Raw genomic sequence first — 19,819 nt, 5'->3', positions numbered from 1 at the left:
AGTCTCGGTCACCTGCTGCCGGGCCCTGCCTCCCAGTGCTGCCTTGTGCTCAGCTTTCCTGGCACTCTGCGGAGTCTGTGAGTCACTGCCACCCACGGTCCTGGCATGGTGCCGTGGAAGGAAGAAACTTGATCAAGGCTTCATGATCCTCTGAAGTTTGGGTGCTGGGCACTCGCACCAGCTGCTGTGCTGTGGCCGGGGCCGCGTTCCAGCTGCCACAGGGAGCAGGAGGAACCTGAGGCCTCGCTTCCACCCCTGCTGGGGTCGAGCAGCCACAGTGACAAATATCCGCTGCAGACGCCCTCTGAGCGCTGCCCGGGCACCTCACCAACCCCAGCACCTTCGTCTTTCCTCAGAAAAGGGCTTGTCTTCATGAGTCCACCGCGAAAATGCTAAATAGAGCAGGATCCCTTCTTCCATGCAGGAAAAGGAGTCTTCGTGGTGTCCCGAGGGGAAAGGGCTGGTGGCACTCCCTCCCGACCCCACCTTTTGCTTTTTTCCCTGATCCCTGTAAACTTAGACACAGGCTCTTCTACAAGAGATTTTGTAAGATTTTAGCCAATTTTAAACCTTTAAAAATCTAGCTGTAAACAGCCAGACACAAAAGGACAAACACCGCATGATTCCATGTACAGGAGGACCCAGAGTCGTCCAACTCATAGAGGCAGAAAGTAGAAGGGTGGGTGCCAGGGGCTGGGCGGGAGGGAATGAGGACTTGGTGTTTAATGGGACAGAGTTTCAGTTTGGGAAGATGAGAACGTTCCAGAGATGGATGGTGCTGATGGCTGCACAGCAATGTGAATGCACTTAATGTCATTGTACACTTAAAAATGGTTAAAATGGTCAATTTTATGTCTATTACAACAATAAAAATGTTGCAAAAATTTCTACCTGTAACATACTAAACTATTTCTGGGGTGAAATTATGTCAGAGATTTTGCTTCAAAATAACCCAGTGGAAAGACCGAGGGGTGGGCAGGGCACAGATGAAACAAGATTGGCTGATAATTGTTTAAGCTGATTGGTGGGTACATGGGGTTAATTACACAATTCTCTCTACTTTTGTATTTTGGAAAATTTTCCAAAATAAAAAGTTAAGAAACAAAATAAGAATCTATCTGTTGTTTTTCAGTGACAGGATGTTTCCTTTGTAAGTCACCATAAACCTGGGATTGTAGACTGCACAACTCTTAAGCCAAGAGTTTTGCTTATAACCATTTTACTTAGAGCAAAGAAAAATAATGTTATTCACAGTCACATCCCATTGGCTGGGAGTGAGAATGAGAAAGTTCACCTCAAATTTGGAAATCAAGGAGATAAGATTTCCCTCGCAGAGTTAAGCTGTAAAATCAGCACACGACAGATTGGAAAAGAGATGTGTCAACGCACCAAACTGCTCCTGAGCTCGCAGGATAAAATTTAGCCTGTTCTGTCACAGTGAGAAGGGCTGAGGCCCATAACGCGTGACCAGAGGGGTCCCAGTGTGGCCTGCCTTCCTCTACTTGCCTCTGGGGCTTGCAGGGCTTGCGGGTGTGTACGGGGCGGCTGTGTGTGTCTGTGCTGTGGGTGTATCTAAGTCTGCCTGCGGATCCTCTGGTGTGGGTTACCTGGGCCAGGTTAGGGAGATAAAGGAGTCTTCTGGAACAACTAACTATAAACTATTTAAATATATTAATATATCTAAATAATCAATGGATTAATCCAAAAAGTGGTTCGTGGTTGTTTTAGTCCATTTTGTGTTGCTATAACAGAAATACCTGAGTAATTTATAAAGAACAGAGGTTTATTTGGCTCACGATTCTGGGACAGCTGCATCTGGCACAGGCCTCAGGCTGCTTCTACTCATGGTGGAAAGTGGTACAAGCAGATCACATAGCGAGCAGAAGCAAGAGAGAGAGACAAGGTGCCAGGGTCTTTTAAACAACCAGCTCTCGTGGGAAGTAATAGAGCGAGAACTCACTCATTAACCCCCCCTCCCCCAGGGAGAGCATTAATCCATTCAGGAGGGATCTGCCCCCGTGACTCAATCAGTTTCCAACACTGCCACCTTGGGGATCAAATTTCCACATGAGTTTTGGAGGGGACAACACCTTCAAACTCCGTCAGCGGTTGACGAAAGCTTAGGAAAAGCCGTCCAGGCACTGGCAGGCTCACAATGGGCCTCAAGTCTTGCTCAGAGCCACCCCACTGGTTTATCTGGTTGGGACACAGTGAGTAGGCTGAAGTCCGTGGATGCCAGCACTGTGGGGCCGCAGCAAGCCCATGCCTGCCGTGGCACATCAGGCCCTCCTGGCATCACGACTAAGCGGACGGGAAGCCAGCTACCACCCTTCAGTCCGTGCCCTCCAAGCAGCCCGTAAGCTTCAGAGACCTGTATGAAGGAACACAGTGGCTGGTCTTGGTGGACCTGATGACCCTGGTTCTGTGACCATTTCTCTGTGTGCTAAGTAAAGCGGCATTCTGTTGCATCACCACTTCTGTGGACTTGGCTGCTGTGTGTCTGCCCCTAAGCTGATTTGCTTTAGGTCTTCTCCTGGAATCGAGTTTCCAAACCTGAGAAGCTAAGGGCAAGAGTCTGAACCGTGAATATTTTACCAGGTTAATGAGTCTGACCCCAGGTGGCGTCCTAGGCCGCCCATAGGCCCTATCCCCGTGGAGGCTGGCCCTGGACTGAGCGTCTGCGCCTCTGCAGGGAGCCGGCACTCAAGCGGGTGAAAGACGACAGGGCAGGACACAGGAGAGGCTCGGGTTTCCTTTGCCCCCTTCCTGGTGTCCCTCCCTCAGGCCATCCCGATGAAATCCGCCAGCATCCTGGGCCCAACACGTCCCTACCCACCACTGGCACCTTTTTTCCCCCCTATCTTTAAAGCTCATTGCCATATTGACCATGGCTCTGTTTGGGGCTATTTGCTCATAGATATAATGCCCAAATAAAACGCAAAACAGGAGAGTTCCAGGGAAAAAAACAGCATCCATAATATTCCAAGCCACTTAAACCGTTCTGGAAAAGTGGAAGAGACTATTGTAAAAGTGTCAATATTAACACTGAATTTAAATCACATTTTAAAATGTCAAGTTTGTATGTGATTGTAAGATGTATATAAACTGAGAAAATATTATAATTCTATCATAATTTACTGCTATTCCAAAATAAACGAATCAGATAAATAAATACTGCTGCTTATGCCCAATTGACTAATATGACCTGAAAAGAAATAAAAAATATTGGATGAGCATGAGATGCCAAGATTAAACTAGATTAGTGACAGAATCTGTGTCCTGTTTCAATATGATTAAAGTGATGATTTAATGTGTTTTTAGTTCAGAGTCGTTGTAAGAGGTTTTTTGTAATAACGTAGAAATGAATACACACTCGTCCATGCTGCAGAGGAATAAAAGGTTGTAATATTTTTGAGTTCTCTTGGCAGGGTAATCCATTCTCATCAATCTCACGCTCTGCAGGGGAACATGAGGGTGTTTTTCCTCCAATCATTCACAGTCATTATTTAATGTAGGGTAACAGCCACAGTCTTCATTAATATATTAACCTATGGCTCAAAAGGCCTTGCAATAAACCAAATGACAATTCCTCATGACAGGCTTATATCATAGGGCCTGGAGATGTTAGCCATCTGAAATGCTGACCTCTGGGATAAGACTAATGTTAATACCAATTTAAGAAGACTATCCAGCAGAGAAAGAGGGATCTGAGCCCCCCAGCTCATGGAAACAACTTAAATGCTATTCAAGAGGAGCTGGTTAAAATAGATAGCAGATGTACGATACCACCGTACAATGGAATACTATGTTGCTTCAAAAACGGTGAGGTGGATCATTCCACGATGGTGCAAGTGCTGATATATACGATTAGATGGAAAGAGATGCATGTACTAGGTCTTATTTGCTCAGCATTCTGGCATTAAGGGGTCCCCAGAGAAGTGGCTGACCGCCGGCCTAATCACCTCAAAGCAAATCCCTGGAAACACAGAGCACAGCTACTTAATGTCCTCAGTTTTGAGTCATTAAAGATCATAAACTCCCATAGAAATGTAACTAGCTTGTTAAGCATGTGTGGATTCTATATTTTAATTTCCAGATAACTCTCAGTGCAAGCCTCTTCGCATCATAAGCCCAGAATAAGCACTTGTCAGCAATGAAACTAATTTCAAGAGGCCATCAGCTTCATTTCCCTGCATCGAAGCAGGTGCTACAACCTTAGACAGAGCAGACACCTGAAGGAGGAACAATTACCGGCAGCTCAGGAAACCTAGCCCACCAGCTTACACACGTGCTACTCTGAATTCTTGTTTTATGTACTGCCCTGGTGAGAGCTGTCCACAGTCCTCCTTGGGTGGTTGTATAAACCTCACTCTCAGGAACAGCTCTCCAGGGCCTGTGTAAGTCCCTACCATTTAAATCGACTTCTGCTCCTGTGTGCACAGTAAACATGGGAATGCTCGACTGCGGGTTTCACATAGCATTGCACAGAAATGCTTCACATGGTAAGAACCCAATACAGTTCCTATTCACGGGTGACAGGAGAACTGCACCCTCCTCCAGTAATGTTTTTATCAGGACCATTCAGCACCTGCCCTGGGGACAAAGTGCAGCATGACTGTCAGGACAGGGCCTCGGGAACACAGAAGAGCCTTGCCTGGACACTCCCTCGCCACGGACAACTCTGCTCCAAGAACATGGGCAAAGTACTGGACGTCCCATCTGTTCAGTGGGCACAGTGATGCCTACTGCATACGGTTGTTGACAGGAGTAAATGAGAACATCGTGGAGAACACTCCCACCCGGCACACACAGAGTCCTCAACAAATAATAGCTGCCACTGTTACTGCTGCTGTTGCAGAGGGAAGAAGGAAATTCTGCACAGCTGAGTGTCCAGGGATGGTTTCTGGCCACTCCTCAGTCTGCTTTGCTGGTTCCTTCTCAAAGCATCCCAGTACCTCTGGCTCCCCCCAGGTGGGTTTCCCATCTGCACTCCCTCGTGGGTGGGGGGTGGTGTTCATCCCCACTCAGGGTTTTAAACGTCATCTATCTGCTGGTGACTTCATCTCCAGCCCAGACCACTCCCCTGAAATCTGGGCTTCATCCACCATTTATTTAACATCTGCACTTGGGTGTTTAACAGCAGGGAGCATGAAGAGCTCTGTCCAGTAGAGACCCTGGAGCTCATTCCAGTTCCTAGACTGTGAGCCAGATGGGACAGGGGACACCTTCCTCCCCTCCTCCCAGTGGGAAGAGCTGTACTCCAACAGTTTCCCACCAGACCCAGGGCTGTAGCTCCCATGGCTTCAAGCCCCAGGGCTGGGTAGATGACATTCCCAGACAATCCGTGCAAATAGCTGGTCCCCAATCTGGTGGCCTGGGGCCAAACTGGCTTACTTGCTTCCTCACTGAGGGTCCCCTCACAGGTGCCCCATATGTACTAGGAGGCAGATCCGTACCTCACCTCTCAAAGTGTGCTCAGCAGGCCACCAGCACAGGCCTCATCTGGGAATGTCCTAGAAATGCAGATTCCCAGGCCCCACCAGGGATTGCATTCTAACAAGATCCCAGTGAGACAAGTGCACATCAAAGTTTGAGAAGTGCTGGTCTAGAAAACAGACCCCACTACGTGCGGCCAAAGGTCTCGCCCCAGTATCCCCTCTCTCTGCAGGATGATGGGAGTGTGTAGACTGGACTTTTCTTTCTGGCCCTACCCTTGGAAGTTGCTTGACCGTGGGGAATTCATCTCAACTCTCGATCCAGGACAGCACTTCAATCTATCTCTGCCCCAAAGTGAGTTCCTGATACGGCCCCTCCTCACCCCCCAACTGCAACCTGCTCCTTACCTGGTAGCCCTCAAAGTCGACTTTGTCTGCTGAATTCCACAGCACTCCTGGTACACAGCAAGTGTGTGAATGTTCTAGGGACATAACAAATTATCCCAGACTGGGTGGCTCAAAACAACAGAAATTTATTCTCTCACAGTTCCAGAGGCCAGAAGTCTGACATCAAGCTGTCAGCAGGGCCGTGCTCCCTCAGAAGGCTCTAGAAGAGAAACTGCCCCACGCCCCTCTTCTGGCTTCTGATGTTGCTGCAACCCCTGGGTTCCTTGGCTATAGAGGCATCACTCCAGTCTCTGCCCCCACCTTCACATGGCCTGCTTCCTGTGTGTATCTGTGTCTCTTTTCCTCTTATAAAGACACCAATCACATTGGATTAAGGACCTACCCTACACCAGTGTGACTTCATCTTACCTAATTACATCTGCAAAGACCCTATTTCCAAATAAGTTTGCATTCTTAGGTACTGAGGGTTAGGACTTCAACATATCTTTTGTGAGCCACAATTCAACTGGTAATAGTAAGTACTCAATAAACATTAATTAACTGAATCAGTGAATGAATTGTACCCTCCTAATAAGAAAAAAGAAGTGAAGTTTGAAGGAAGCTCAGACCAGATAATTAAAGGCCTTCATTCTGTTAAAATGTTTCTTCTTTTCTTGATATATCAAGACTATGGGCTGCAGTAAATCTCAAAGATAAGACAAGACTTAGTGGCAGACAATAATCCTAAAAAAAACAACCCAAAGCCAATCAATCAAACAAAAATACCTCAAGCAACTGGAAGCAGGGACAAGCAATATAAAATCCAGGTATAGAACCCAAGAGAGGTTCAGAACTCAGGAGTGCTCAATTCAGAGAATGGAAGTTGGAAGTGAGGGTTGAAAGAACTCTCCCTACCCCCACCCCTCCGTGCACAGAATGGATATCTGGCTCCCCAAATGAGAGCTCTTCTCTAAAGGAGTGAAATGTTTCCCAAGCAATCACCTCAGCAGTCAAGCTGATTCTCGGGTCTCCCAGCCTGCTCATGCTGAAGTGAACCTTACAGCTGATGATGTATAGAGAGCCCATTGTCAACACTGCATTGCCTCTTTCTTAACTGAGTGTCAATGAAGAATGGCCAGACCCTTAAGAGAACTCAGAAATATGGAGAAAGAGCCAAATAAACATGAAAAGGGGAACCAAGAAACAATATGTACCTATAATCCCATACTGATTAAAAATACACACACAGTATGTTTGTAAATGTATCAATATATGTGTGTTTATACACATGCACACATATGTGCATATCTGGAAAGGTATGCACTCAGAGTTTAACAGTGCTAATCTCTAGGCTGTGGGAACATGACTTTTTTATTGTTGCATTTTTCAATTTTTATTTTCGTTTTCTATTCCATTTTTCAATTGCACAAATGTATAATGCTTCTGAATTAAGAAACACTTTTTTTGAAAATAGAAAAAAACTAAAACATTATTTTAAAAACCTAGAGTATTCTGTGATATTGCAAGAAACAGAAGAGAACTTCATAAATTCTCTAAATTGTATCCTAAGAGATACTGAGGAAATAATATATTCATAAAACAAGAATAGGATGATATGAATAAAGAAAATTTCAAGAGTAAAAAGTTTTTTAAAGAATTATGAAATTTAAAAAATCAATATAAAAGTTGAAAGACAGAGTTGAGGAAAAAGACAAAGAGATGAAAATGTGGGGAAACAATAAAAGACTCAGAACATTAATTTTTTAAAAAAATCCAACATCTAATTAATGAGAGTCCCAGAAAGAGAGCATAAAGAAACTGAGGGATGGATATTGTTAAAGACATAATCCATGAAATTATCAGAACCAAAGGACACAAGTCTTCTGTTTGAAAGTTCCCAGCACAATACATGAAAAAAAGACCCACATCTCAGCATATCATTTCAGAATACTGAAAAGGACAAGAATCAGATTGCATCTGATTTTTCATAAACAATGCTAGATGCTAGGAGCTAATGAAGCAACACCTTTAAAGTTCTGAGGGAAAACAGTTGTATTTAACCTAAAATTCTGTATCCTCTCAAAACCACCAATCAAGTGTGAGGTTGAATGTAACCATTTTCAGACATGCAGATATACAGAAAGCTAACCGCCTATATTCTGCACCCCCTTTCTAGGAAGATATTAAAGGATGTGAATCAGAGAATGGAAGAGAGGTGGACAAAAGGAGAAACACGTGCCCCTTTCCACCTCCAGAAAGCAGCCCTGGAGCATAATAAAGGGAAGTCTCGGGATTATAGCTGTGCAGCAGTCAATCATCAATAGAAGAAAGCCAGAGGACTCAGGAATTTGGTTCGGTCCTCCCGTCAAGACTCAGAGTTCTCCAAACATAGAAGGGAGTCCCTATGTCAGATGGCCAAAGACAATGGCAAACATTCACCACACCACCCAGGAAAGAAACGTATTCATGATAACACAGTTTGGCTATGCAGTGAACAATATGTTTTTATTAAACTTTATATTTTGGAATAATTATATGTTCACATGCAGATTATTATTATTTCTTAAATAATACAGAGATATCCCAAGTATCCTTTATCCCGTTTCTTCCAATAGCAATATCTTGCAGAACTAGACTACAATACTACAACCAGGATATTGGCATTGACAGAGTCAAGATACAGAGCACTCCCACCACCACGAGGACCACTCATGTTGTCCTTTTATAGCCACACCCACTTTCATCCAATCCCACCTCTCCTTAAGCCTTTGCAACCACTAATCTGTCTCATTTCTATAATTTTGTCACTTCATGGAGGCTATATAAATGGAATCATATAGTATGTAACAATTTGGAATTGACTTTTTTCACTCAGCATAATTTTCAGGCAATACATCGAGGTTGTTGCATATGTCAATATTTCATTCCTTTTTAGTGCTGAGTAGTATTCCACAGTATGGATGTACCACTGTTTAACCATTCATCCACTGAAGGATGTCTGGGTTGATTTCAGTGTGTAACTATTATGAATAAAGGTGCTATAAACATTTGTACCCACGTACAAGTTTCTATGTCAACATAAGTCTTCACTCATCTGGGATAAATGCTCAGGAGTTCAACTGATGGGTCACATGCTAATTGCATGTTTCTTCTTAATGAAACTGCCAAACCATTTTCCAGAGGGCCTATACCATTTCATGAGTGGTAGATGATGTTGTTGAGTTCTTCTATATCCTGCCTCTTTTTTGGTCTAGTTGTTCTATCAAGTGTTAAAAGAGGAGTGTTGAAATTTCCAACTATATTTGTGGGTTGTCTATTTTTTCTTTCAGTTCTATCAGTTTTTGCTTCACATATTTTGCAGCTCTGTTGTTTGATGCATATACATTTAGGATTGTTTTCTTTGTAAATTGACCCTTTTATCACTCTATAACATCCTTCTCTGTGTTGGGTAATTTCCTTTTCTCTAAAAACTACTTTATGTGGTATTAGTATAGCCACTCCTGCTTTCATTCAATTAATGATGCATGGTATGTCTTTTTACATCCTTTTTCTTTCAGATTGTCTGGATTATTATAGTTACAAGTGTGTTCCTTGTACAATATACTCATATAGTTGGGTCATATTTTTTTAATCCACTCTGTCAATCTCTGTCCTTTAATTGGTAGTTTAATGTAATTAAATTGTCCATTTAATGTAATTATTGATGTGTTAGGGCTTAAGTATGTCATTTTATTTGTTGTTTTCTGTTTGTTCTCACTTTATTTCTGTTTTTTTTTTTTCTTGCCTTCCTGTGGGTTATGTAAACATTTTTTAGAATTCAATTTTAATTTATCCATTGTGTTTTTGTGTGTATTTTTCTGTGTAGCTTTTTTTAGTGGTTTTTCTAGCCTCAGTGTCTTTCTCCTCTCCTTTTGGAGCTCTAACAACACAATGTTAGATCTTTTGGTGGAATTCCATGGGTTCCTGAGGCCCTGGGGTTTTGTTTTGTTTTGTTTTGTTTTGTTTTTCCAGTCCATTTTTTTTTCTGTCATTCCATTTCCGTAACTTCTATTTTTTATCTATTAGTTCACTGACTATTTTCTCTGTCCCCTCCACTCTGCTGGTGAGCCCGTCCACTGAGCTTTTAATTTGGGCTATCGCATTCTCCAGTCCTAAAATTTCCATTTGGTTCTTCTTTATATTTTGCATTTCTTTTCTGAGATTTTTATTTCTTTGCTGAGGCTTTCTATTTTTTTCTTTGTTTCAGGCATATCCATAATTACTTGTTGAGGCTTGTTTTAACATAGCTTCATTAAAATCTTTGTCAGACAATTCTAACATCTCTGCCAGGTGGGTGTAGAAGTCCAGGCTTCCTACTTAGCTCCTCTGACAACATTCAGCAGGGATATTGAGACAGCTCAATATGGCCCTCACAGCATGAAAGTCTAAGCCCTATTCAGTCTTGGATGACATTTTTGGGTGTAAGTTTTTCTGCTATGTTTGACTGGAAAAACATGCAGCAGTTATTGTCTGAAAGTTTTCTGCCTTGGAGGCTGCCCTTTTCCTGGTCCTCTGGCTAGAGAGAGCGGTGTTTTCTGTCTGTACCCACTGATGTTTCTGGATGGCTGCCTTCTTCAGTTCCAAGTCTGGAATACATAAGGCATAAACTCAGGGAACTCACTATCACATTATTTCTTGGGTCCCAACTTCCCTAGCTGGTTTGCCTTCCTATGTTCAGTGCCTTCTTATGTTCCTTTTCTATAATGTCTAGGGATCTTAGATGCATCTACGGGAGGAATTGGGAAAAGTATGCCTGCTCCATCTTCCTAGAAGCAGAAAGGTCTAACAATATTTACAGTCACAGTAATGTAAGCACAATTACTGATTTTTAATTGTAGAATCAACTTATAGACAAACACAGTAGACTTCATTATGCTCCCAGAAGGAATCTAAAAGTCATCACTGTTGAAAATATAAAAGTAAAATGTTCATGATGAAAGAAGCAAGAGGAGGGGAGTAGAGTGAAGGGATTGGTAAGGGTGCGAATATTCTCATGTAACAAAGTTGGGGGAGTCAAAAATCATATCCCTGACTGATGGGACCAAGAATAACGGGAGGGGAAGGAGGGATAGGAGTGGGCGTGGGAGCGCTCTGTTCCCGTCTCCCACGGCGCAAAGACACAGAGGGTACCTGTCACTTTTCACTGTAAGAACCAGTGAAAATTTTCACTTTCCAAAATCATGTACTTGAACTATTCTGGCAAAAATAAAAAACATATTTTAAGTGTTAAAAACACATGTATCATTCAAGTTCCCTTCATTCCTAACAATTTATAAATGGGTGAAAGTTCTAACCTCTGATCACAGCTGCCACTTCCAAATTTTTATCATTTTGGCTATCCTATCTGTACATTTTTTGAACTTTATTTTTAAAAGATCACAAAGTTGAAATGACTTCTTGGTAACAGTTCTAAGAGTTTCAGCACATGTGCAGACTTGTGGGACCACGGCCACTGTCAGGACACAGAACAGTCGCACCTCCAACTCTCCTGTGTGCAGTCCCTCTGCAGCCCCTCCCTCCCTCCCTACCCCAGCCCTTAGAAACCACTCCATCATGAAGGCTCTTGTCTTTTTGAGGGTGTCGTATAAATGGAATCATACCATATATGGTCTCTCTTTCTTTCATGAAGTTTAGTGTTTGTTTACATATTGCATATGTCAAAAAGTAGAATGAAAAATGGAGTTTGAACAGGGAGCCGGCAAGTGCTCATATCCTGCCTCTGCCTGGCACTTAGGGGGAAGGTGCTTGGAGTCCGGATGGCAGGACTACAAATGTTCCAATCACTCGCCAGGGAAATGCCACGCTAGCTCTTCCTCATGACGGTCCTTATTCGGTGAAGACGATAGTGATTCAGCCAATGTCCAGGCTTCCTCTCGAGGGCAGCGGAAGGGCCGGCACATGCCCGCACACTTGTGCAATCTATAGCCCTCACCCCACTCCGTCATGAGCACTGCTGTCCAATATCCATGAGCAGATTTAATAACCTCAGGAGAAAGCCCTGTTTTTGAATTCTCCTTTAAAGCCAAACTCATTTTCTGTTTTCCCATCTGTCAGCCTCTGAAATCTAAATTGATTACGTGTAGCATCCAAGTAACCTGGTTTGTACTTCTCGATATTGCCAATGTCGTGAGGAAATTCGTTAAATAGGGTTACTTGTATTATCGATTTAGATGTCTGAGTTAGTCTGACAAGAATAACTATTTTGATGGCGTAACTAATAATTTGCCGTTTCTCTTGACAATAGTTGACCAGTAGGTCTGGGTGCTCCTTGAGGCCTTCTGGGGACACAACAGTAGTCCTATATTATCAACGTGGAGGAGGGTCTCCTGTTTGTTTAATTTCAGAAGCCACGTGACCAGATTGGCTACGAAGTATTCCAAAACCGTTAGGTGTAAGGGCTGTGTAAAACAGAGCCATCTTAACATAATTAAACACGGAATCTGATGTCAGAAGGCCATTCCTCCCCACTCTGAGTTTCTCGGTGACATTATGATAAAGACAAAATATGCATTAACAGCTTTGGATCTATATTGAAACCATAAAATCTTGCCCATAGACAGTCTCTGTCTAGGGACTCATACACCAGACATAGATCAATAAATGCTGTGAAAAATCCTACAGTGTTTTCAACCAACTGCTCTGTAAAGCCCAGGCAGCACTCTCTAGCTGAACAGTAAAGAATTGTCATAATTCCGGTATTAAATATACAATTTACTCAAATAGAATGAATTTGTTTTCTATTTATTTTCTTAGGAAAATTAATTGAGAAGTGATATATTAGACTTGTTTTCCATAATAAAATCCTGATAATGACCACTGGTCTATACCCACCCCAGGAAGGCAGAAGCTGGAGACTTTTACTCCTGAGTTGTTAGGATTACAACCTGATACCATCAACTTGATGTCTAGTGGTGGCACAGCATTCATAATCAGAGAAATGGCAAAATCCAGCTATTTCCAGCTCACCAGAAAGAAGACAAAATAAGCAGACGTGTCTTGGTAGATGTTTACTCTTTGAATACCCGTAACAACTACACTCTGCAGGACAGAGCAACATGCAAGTTCCCGTGGTCCTCGGACAGGCAGCATCCAGCTGGACCAGAACTGGTGCTAGCCACTGTCCCCAAGGTGAGGAACCTTCAGATCGACACTCAATCTCTCCAACGGAAAGGATTGCTTTCCTGGCAACAAAAAGATTAATCATACATTTCACAAAGGAGACTCTAAGTTCGGTAATGTGAGACCTTGATTTACAATGGTCTCCTGATTTATTGTGGTGTATTTTTAAATCATACTATTTAAAACACAGCTAATTTAAAAGCTAGTGTTTAGGCACGCTTGAGTGTTGCTGAAGATTTACTCCATGCTAATAAGAAAAGTGTTCTGTCTGCATACTCCCCTTGGCAGATCTAACCTCTAATAGACATTAGTCAGGTGATGGATATGGGTTTTCTTCTGGGTAGTTATTGTTTCTTTGTCTTTGTTTGTCTGTTTGTTGCAAATGCAATTTAAATGTTACAGAAACCCACCTAAGAACTAAACTTAGTAGCAGCCTTACCTGGTGAATACATGTGAAAAGGATTTTTAAAGGGGCCTTTTTGTCACCAGCATAGCTGATGCTATTTCTGTAGCTCTTTGTCTCTCATGAAACACCTGAGAATGCAGCCATCATTTCATGGCTCAGGAGGCTGACCTGTCCACACGCGGTGAGGTGGGGACTCACGAGTGTACGTGTGTCACGCTGTGCTCCTGGTTAGGGGGGTGTGGGTGCACTGAGCCCACTGTTTGCACAGGCCACAATTCTCCACACTCGCTGGGACTTCCTGGGATTTGCAGGGGCGTTCAATGAATGGATACATTTTTAAAAGCTTGGAATGGTGCCTGGGTCATGGTAAACACCCAGTAAATGTTAGCTATCCTTACTATGATTGACATAGAACAACTAAATTCTATCCAAGTTCGTGACGTGCTAAGTATGGTTAGAACAAGACAATGCAAGGGTACTTCAAAAGTTTGTAGAATAATATAATTAAAAGATAATGGAAATCTTTCCATAAACATTTTGAAGTACCCTTGTGATGGAGTTTGGATGTGTTGTCCCCTCCAAAACTCATGTGGGAATTTGATCCCCAATGTGGCAGTGTGGGAAACTGATTGAGTCGTGGGGGCGGATCCCTCACGAATAGATTAATGCTCTCCTTGGGGGAGGTAGGATTAATGAGTGAGTTCTCACTCTATTAGTTCCCACGAGACCTGATTGTTTAAAAGACTCTGGCACCTTCTCTCTCTCTCTCTTTCTCTCTCTCTCTCTTGCTTCCTCTCTCTCTTGCTTCCCCTTGCCATGTGATCTGCTTGTACCCGCCGGCTGCCTGCCACTTTCCATCATGAGTAGAAGCAGCCTGAGGCCCGTGCCAGATGCTGCTGTCCCAGAATCATGAGCCAAGTAAACCTCTTTTCCTTATAAAATACCAAGTCTCAGGTATTTCTGTCATAGCAACACAAAACGGACTAATAAACCTTGTGTAGTGGATTGATTTATGTTCCCCCAAAACTCATTGAAGCTTGAACTGTTTCCCCCATGATTCATGTATTAGAAACTAAGCTCCCACTGTGACTGTTAAGAGAGTGGGAAATCCTATTATGGTCAATGAAAGGTGGAGCCTTGAAGAGGTGATTAGATTCTAGGACCATGCCTAGTGAATGGATTAAAAATGGTGGTCAGGGGCATGGTTCTGAGGGCTTTAAAAGAAAACTAGAGTCTTTCTCTCTCTTTCTCTCTCTCTCTCTCTCCCTCTCTGCTCTCTCTGCTTCCACTATCTTGCAATGTGAGTCCCTGGGTCAATGTCACCACCAGCAGATGGACTTTGGACTTCCCAGCCTCAGAAACTGTAAGCATTAATTTCATTTTCTTTATAAATCACCCAGTTCCAAGTATTTTGTTATAAGCAACACAAAGGGACTGGTACACCTCGTGTACGAGACTGTGCAAGACTAAATATGGTAGTATAGCAAATAATATTTTTAAAGGACCTGTTAAATTTTCCAAAGAATTTACAATGTTGCAGTATGAATTATTAAAACAATCAAAATAAGTGCACAGTTTCCGTGTGAACCTTCACATCCAATTAACTAGACTGGTGATTGACCTTTCAGAATTTTTGTAAAAAGTTAAAACATCTCCCATTCAATCAACCAATCAACACATTTTCTGAAGGCCTTTATCCCAGGTCCCGAGAATTCAAAAGAGCCTAACTGGGGCCACCCTAAAGAGGGAGAAACACGGGCAGAAACATGCAGGGCCCGTCACCCAGGCCCGGGGCCCACGTGGAGCGGGAGCGACAGCCTCGCCAGGCAGAGGGGACGATGCTAAGTGGGTGGCGTGTTTGGGAACATAGCACTGGGTGCTCGGGGGCTGCGGGGAAGAGGAAGAAAAACGTGTGACAACAACGTCGCCTGCCACGGTTCCTTCCCGCCTGTGCACTCGAAGCTTGACGCCTGCCTCCACCGTCCTCAGGGAGTCACCATGTGCACGACCAACCCGCGTCCTGGGCACAGTGAGGGCGTCAGGAACACAGTGAGAACGGGGTGTCATCCCCACCCCTGGTTGTTTTGTGTGTGTCTTTCCCAAAACTGTGTGTGCGTAAGAAAGACTCGCGCTGAGGAAGGAGGAGGTTGGGTTTGGGTTTGGAAAGTAGAGAAGTCTGGCTACACCGGTCGCCTCTGGGTAGTTGCTTCATCACTGTTACCTGAGTGCTGATTTTGTCTTTGCTTTTGTTTGCTTAGCTACAGTGTTAGGTTGGATTTGTCCACACCTGGAGACAAAGGTGCTAATGCAAGTCGTCTAGTCGAGAGCTGATCCTAGGAAGCCTGAAGTGAGGTGAGAACTGAAAGCGGGAAGGTGAAAGCTCCCACGAGGATGTGGAAGTCGCGTGGCACCACCGGGGGCAGCGGGACTCGGGCACACGTAGAAGCGTCCTCAGAGCCTGCCCAGCGAAGGGAAGAACCCAGGGTATTGATCCTCCAGCACCTGGTCATGAGGGGCCTTGGCCACCACGGGGACATTCACTCTCCAGCACCCTGGCTGGCCCTGCTGGCCCTGTCGGACCCAGAGAGAAAGGCGCTTGCTCTGGATGCCACGGACACCTGCTGCGTGCAGGAGTCAGAGGAGACACCAGCAGGAGTGTCTTTGACAGCCCTCCTTTTCAGACTCTTAAGGTTGTCTGAAAATTACTTTGAACTTCTTATAATAAACTATTTCCATTTAGAAAAAAATAAAATATGCCTGGTTTTTGTCATAGTGCCGGGATTTCTGAATGGAGAAGTTAGTGTATGAATTTAGTTTGTGATCTGAGTAATATCAGAGAGTCGGTGACTTGAGACAGGGACGATAGTAAGTAGCATTCTATGCAATTTACAAGAAGGCACTCAGACTCTGTGGGTTTGCTCTTGGCCTGAGTAAGACAGCTACATAGAAAAAGAGTTTCAAGCACACGTGAAAGCAGTAGACCGCCTGGTCTAACATTGGCTGGACTGACAGTGAATCCAGCGCCCTGGGATAGATCGTCTCTGCAAGAATATTAACGGGAAACGAACTGCTATGAGATTGCTCTGCATGAATAGAAAACTGCCTGACAGTCAAGCCTTGCATAGAAACAACAAAAACAAAGTGACAAAAAGTAATGAGAAATGAAATAGGCATAACTTTTGTCAGAAGGTAAAGTGTAGAATGCCAAAAATGTAGCCACCCTTAAGTCAAGGGAATTTAGGTAATATTTGCTGCAAATGTGGGTAGCATCTCTAGACAATGGGAAAATACGCTGAAAATGGGGGAAGTGCATAGAAAGAGTAATGAAAATTAATGCTGCATCTGAAACACAGCCAGAATTATATGTAACTTTGCGTTACTCAAATGCATGAGAACTGGCCAGCCTGGCCTGCACCGGGGAACAAAGGTTTTGCAAGGACTCTAGTAATCGGGGTGAGATTGATAACCATAATGAAAGCCACAGCATTAATAATAAGGGGATCAATGACACAGACAAATATATTTACAGATCATTGACTCAGCTCGAGGCCTGCAAAGGCCCAGATGTATCACTGCTTTCAAATTTATTTATAGATCAATGTCCTAACGTGATAAACAGTTGGCTTGTAAACTAAAAACACTGACAATCATGACTTTCTCCTTCTCTTTACTGTGCAAGCGATGTCAGCACAGGTCCGGTCCCGGGACACCCCCTCGGTCGTCTGATGAAGGGGATGAACGGGGTCAGCGGATGAGCTTACCCTGCAGCTCACTTGGCTTTTCTTTTTCTTTTTCTTTTTTTGTTTCTGCAGCTCACTTCTAATAAACAACAGACTCAAGACCCTGTGCATGTGCTCAGGTAAGATGCCCAAGCTTCACCAGGAGCATCGCCCACGAAAATGTCCCCCGAGCGTGGCAAGATCACATCTCCACAGCTCGCCCCGTCCGGGCTCTGTGGGGACATTCAGCTCTTGGTGCAGCCATTCCACAGACAACCAAGGACGTGGAGGCCTCCGAAAGCTCACTCCGTCCCCGGCGTGATCTGCCTTGGGTGCTCTAAGGATTACTCACTCATTCATTTGTTCATTTGTTCCAAAGCCTGATGCCCACTGAGTGCCAGGCATCAAACGAGGCCCAGGCGAGGCAGTGCGAGCTGCAGTGAGTGCCAACGACAGGGCCTGAGCTCTTCCCTCGGTGGCATCGAAGCCTAGCGTGGAGACAGTGGTGAGCACAGAGAAGGTGGCACAGTCAGGTCACCCTAGAAGAACCAGGGGTACCCCAGGCGCATCAGGGCATCGGGCACGGGAGCACAGGGAGGGGCCGACGGCCTCTGGGAAGCAGGAAAACTACCCATGAGCAAAGGAGGGCCCGGCCAGGGAGCCCAGGGGAGAGCCCGAGGGCACGTGGGAAGTCAGGGAGGAGCACGAGGTCATGTGAGGGGGGGTGTCCCGACCGTGGAGGGCCCTGCACTCCAGCGGGGTCGCAGTGCTTCTGCCAACTGCACGCAGGGAACTGCTGACAGATGTGAAGCGGTGATGACAGGGAAAGATGGGCCTACAGAGCCCCGTGGAGGACTGCCGGCGGGCCATTAGGGGACTGTCCTCACCCAGGCCTGCCACGGAGGGGAAGGAGACTCGGCAGCACCCGGGTTGACCGAATGCTCTCAGTCCGGGCTCAGGGTGGGGTGGGCGCACTCGGGAAGAGCTGGGGGGCCGCAGGTTCCAGCCTGGTGGGCTGGGTGGTGGGGGGTCTGCTGACCATGACACTCCAGACTATTCGGCATAGGAAGGGCGTGGGGGTAGGCTCTCACTCCCCCCCTGGCAGTGCAAACTGGCACAGCTCTAGGGCTGGAAATTTGGCATGACCTGTTAAGTTTAAAAGCAGTATTTATATGCTTTCCCTAAGAAGTTTCCAGGATGAAACCCTTGTGAAACATGCACAGCCCTGCAAAGGGACACACACGCAGAGACACGTGGCCTATAGCATTCTTAATACTGCAAAAAATGTATGTGCTTTTAAGAGGAAACCATCACGTACTCACCATTAGCAATTTAGTTAAATAAATTATGCCCATAAAGCCATTGAAAAGAGCCAGGGATCCAGAATCGGCGCCTGAGACTCTAACGCCCTGGAAACCGTCCTGGCAGGTTGTTGGGGTGCAGGCTCTGCCTCTGAGCGCCTGGGGCGGGGCCTGCGGGGCTGCTTTCCCACCAGCGTCCAGGTGATACCAGTGCTGCTGCTGTGGGGTCCAAGCAGCCAGGACCCAGACGGCTAAGAGTCAACAGGAAAATGCAAAAGAATGTATCTTATTTTGGCAAAAAAAAAAAAAAAAAAAAACTACGCATAATGCAACTTAATGTATACATTAAACATCCAGAAGGATATGTATTTCTAGAAGAAGAAGCTTGTGGAGGATTTCCCTTTTCCACATTATATTTATCACTATAACATTTCATTTTTTATGGGGAGCATGAATTATTTTTGTAATCAGAAAAAAATACAATATTTTAATGTAATCAATCAATAAATTGATGCAGTGAAACAAAGAAAAGCTTGTGAACCTGAGTTAAAAGTCACACCATAAATTGCGTATCATATTACTCTTAACAGATCACTTGTGCTATGATTTTTAAGGAGCTGTCCAAGGCAGGGGCCCCACCGGCAATTGTTGCCCAGCCTGGGGGCACCTGTCTGATGCCGCAGCCTCTGTCTGCCCACATCGACTCTGAGCTGCCTCGATTAGTCCTGCAGGCAGCAGGGTGGTCTTTCCAAAATGCACGTCAATCTCTGTCACCCTGACACCTCACCCACTCTTCCACCCAGAACCCTTCAGTGACTCAGGGAGGCACTGACATTCATTGAGCAGCTACTGTGGGCCAGACCCAGTTTTAAGCACTTTGCATGAGTGAATGAATTTAATTCATTTGGTTCCTGTCAAAATGTGATAGTAGCAGGGGGCAAGGGTTACAGGCTCCCTCTCCCCAATTAGGACTAGAGAAGTTTAAGAGAGAGAGGGGCATGGAGCCCCAGTTTTGACAAGCGCAAGGGCCCTGGAGAGGCCGAGGGCTTGCACTGGCGTATGGGGGAAGGGCTTGCTGAGGAAGCCGCAGGCGCTAGAGGTAAGGGCAGGTGGGGGAGCAGCTTTCTTCCTTGTCTACCTACTCCCCTCGTGTGGCCTTGACACCCACCCCTGCTACAGCCCCTGTGGAGATCAGCCACAGCCTGGTGGCCAAGGGAGGCGTGGACAGGCGCCAGGAAGGCAGCGGCAGGGCTCGGGCAGCCCTGCTCCCAGGACTGGGGGCTACACCCCTCTTTCCAGAGCTGGGGGCTGCAGCTGTAGGCCCCGCAGTCCCAGGGGTGCACCTCTCCAGGAGCTGACCGACAAAGCCCTGACTGGCAGAGTGGCCCAGGGAGCGGGTGGTAAACTGCAGAC

This window comes from Cynocephalus volans, chromosome 6 (genome assembly GCF_027409185.1).
Source record: "Cynocephalus volans isolate mCynVol1 chromosome 6, mCynVol1.pri, whole genome shotgun sequence".
NCBI classification, from domain to species: domain Eukaryota; kingdom Metazoa; phylum Chordata; class Mammalia; order Dermoptera; family Cynocephalidae; genus Cynocephalus; species Cynocephalus volans.
This window is presented reverse-complemented; position numbering follows the sequence as displayed.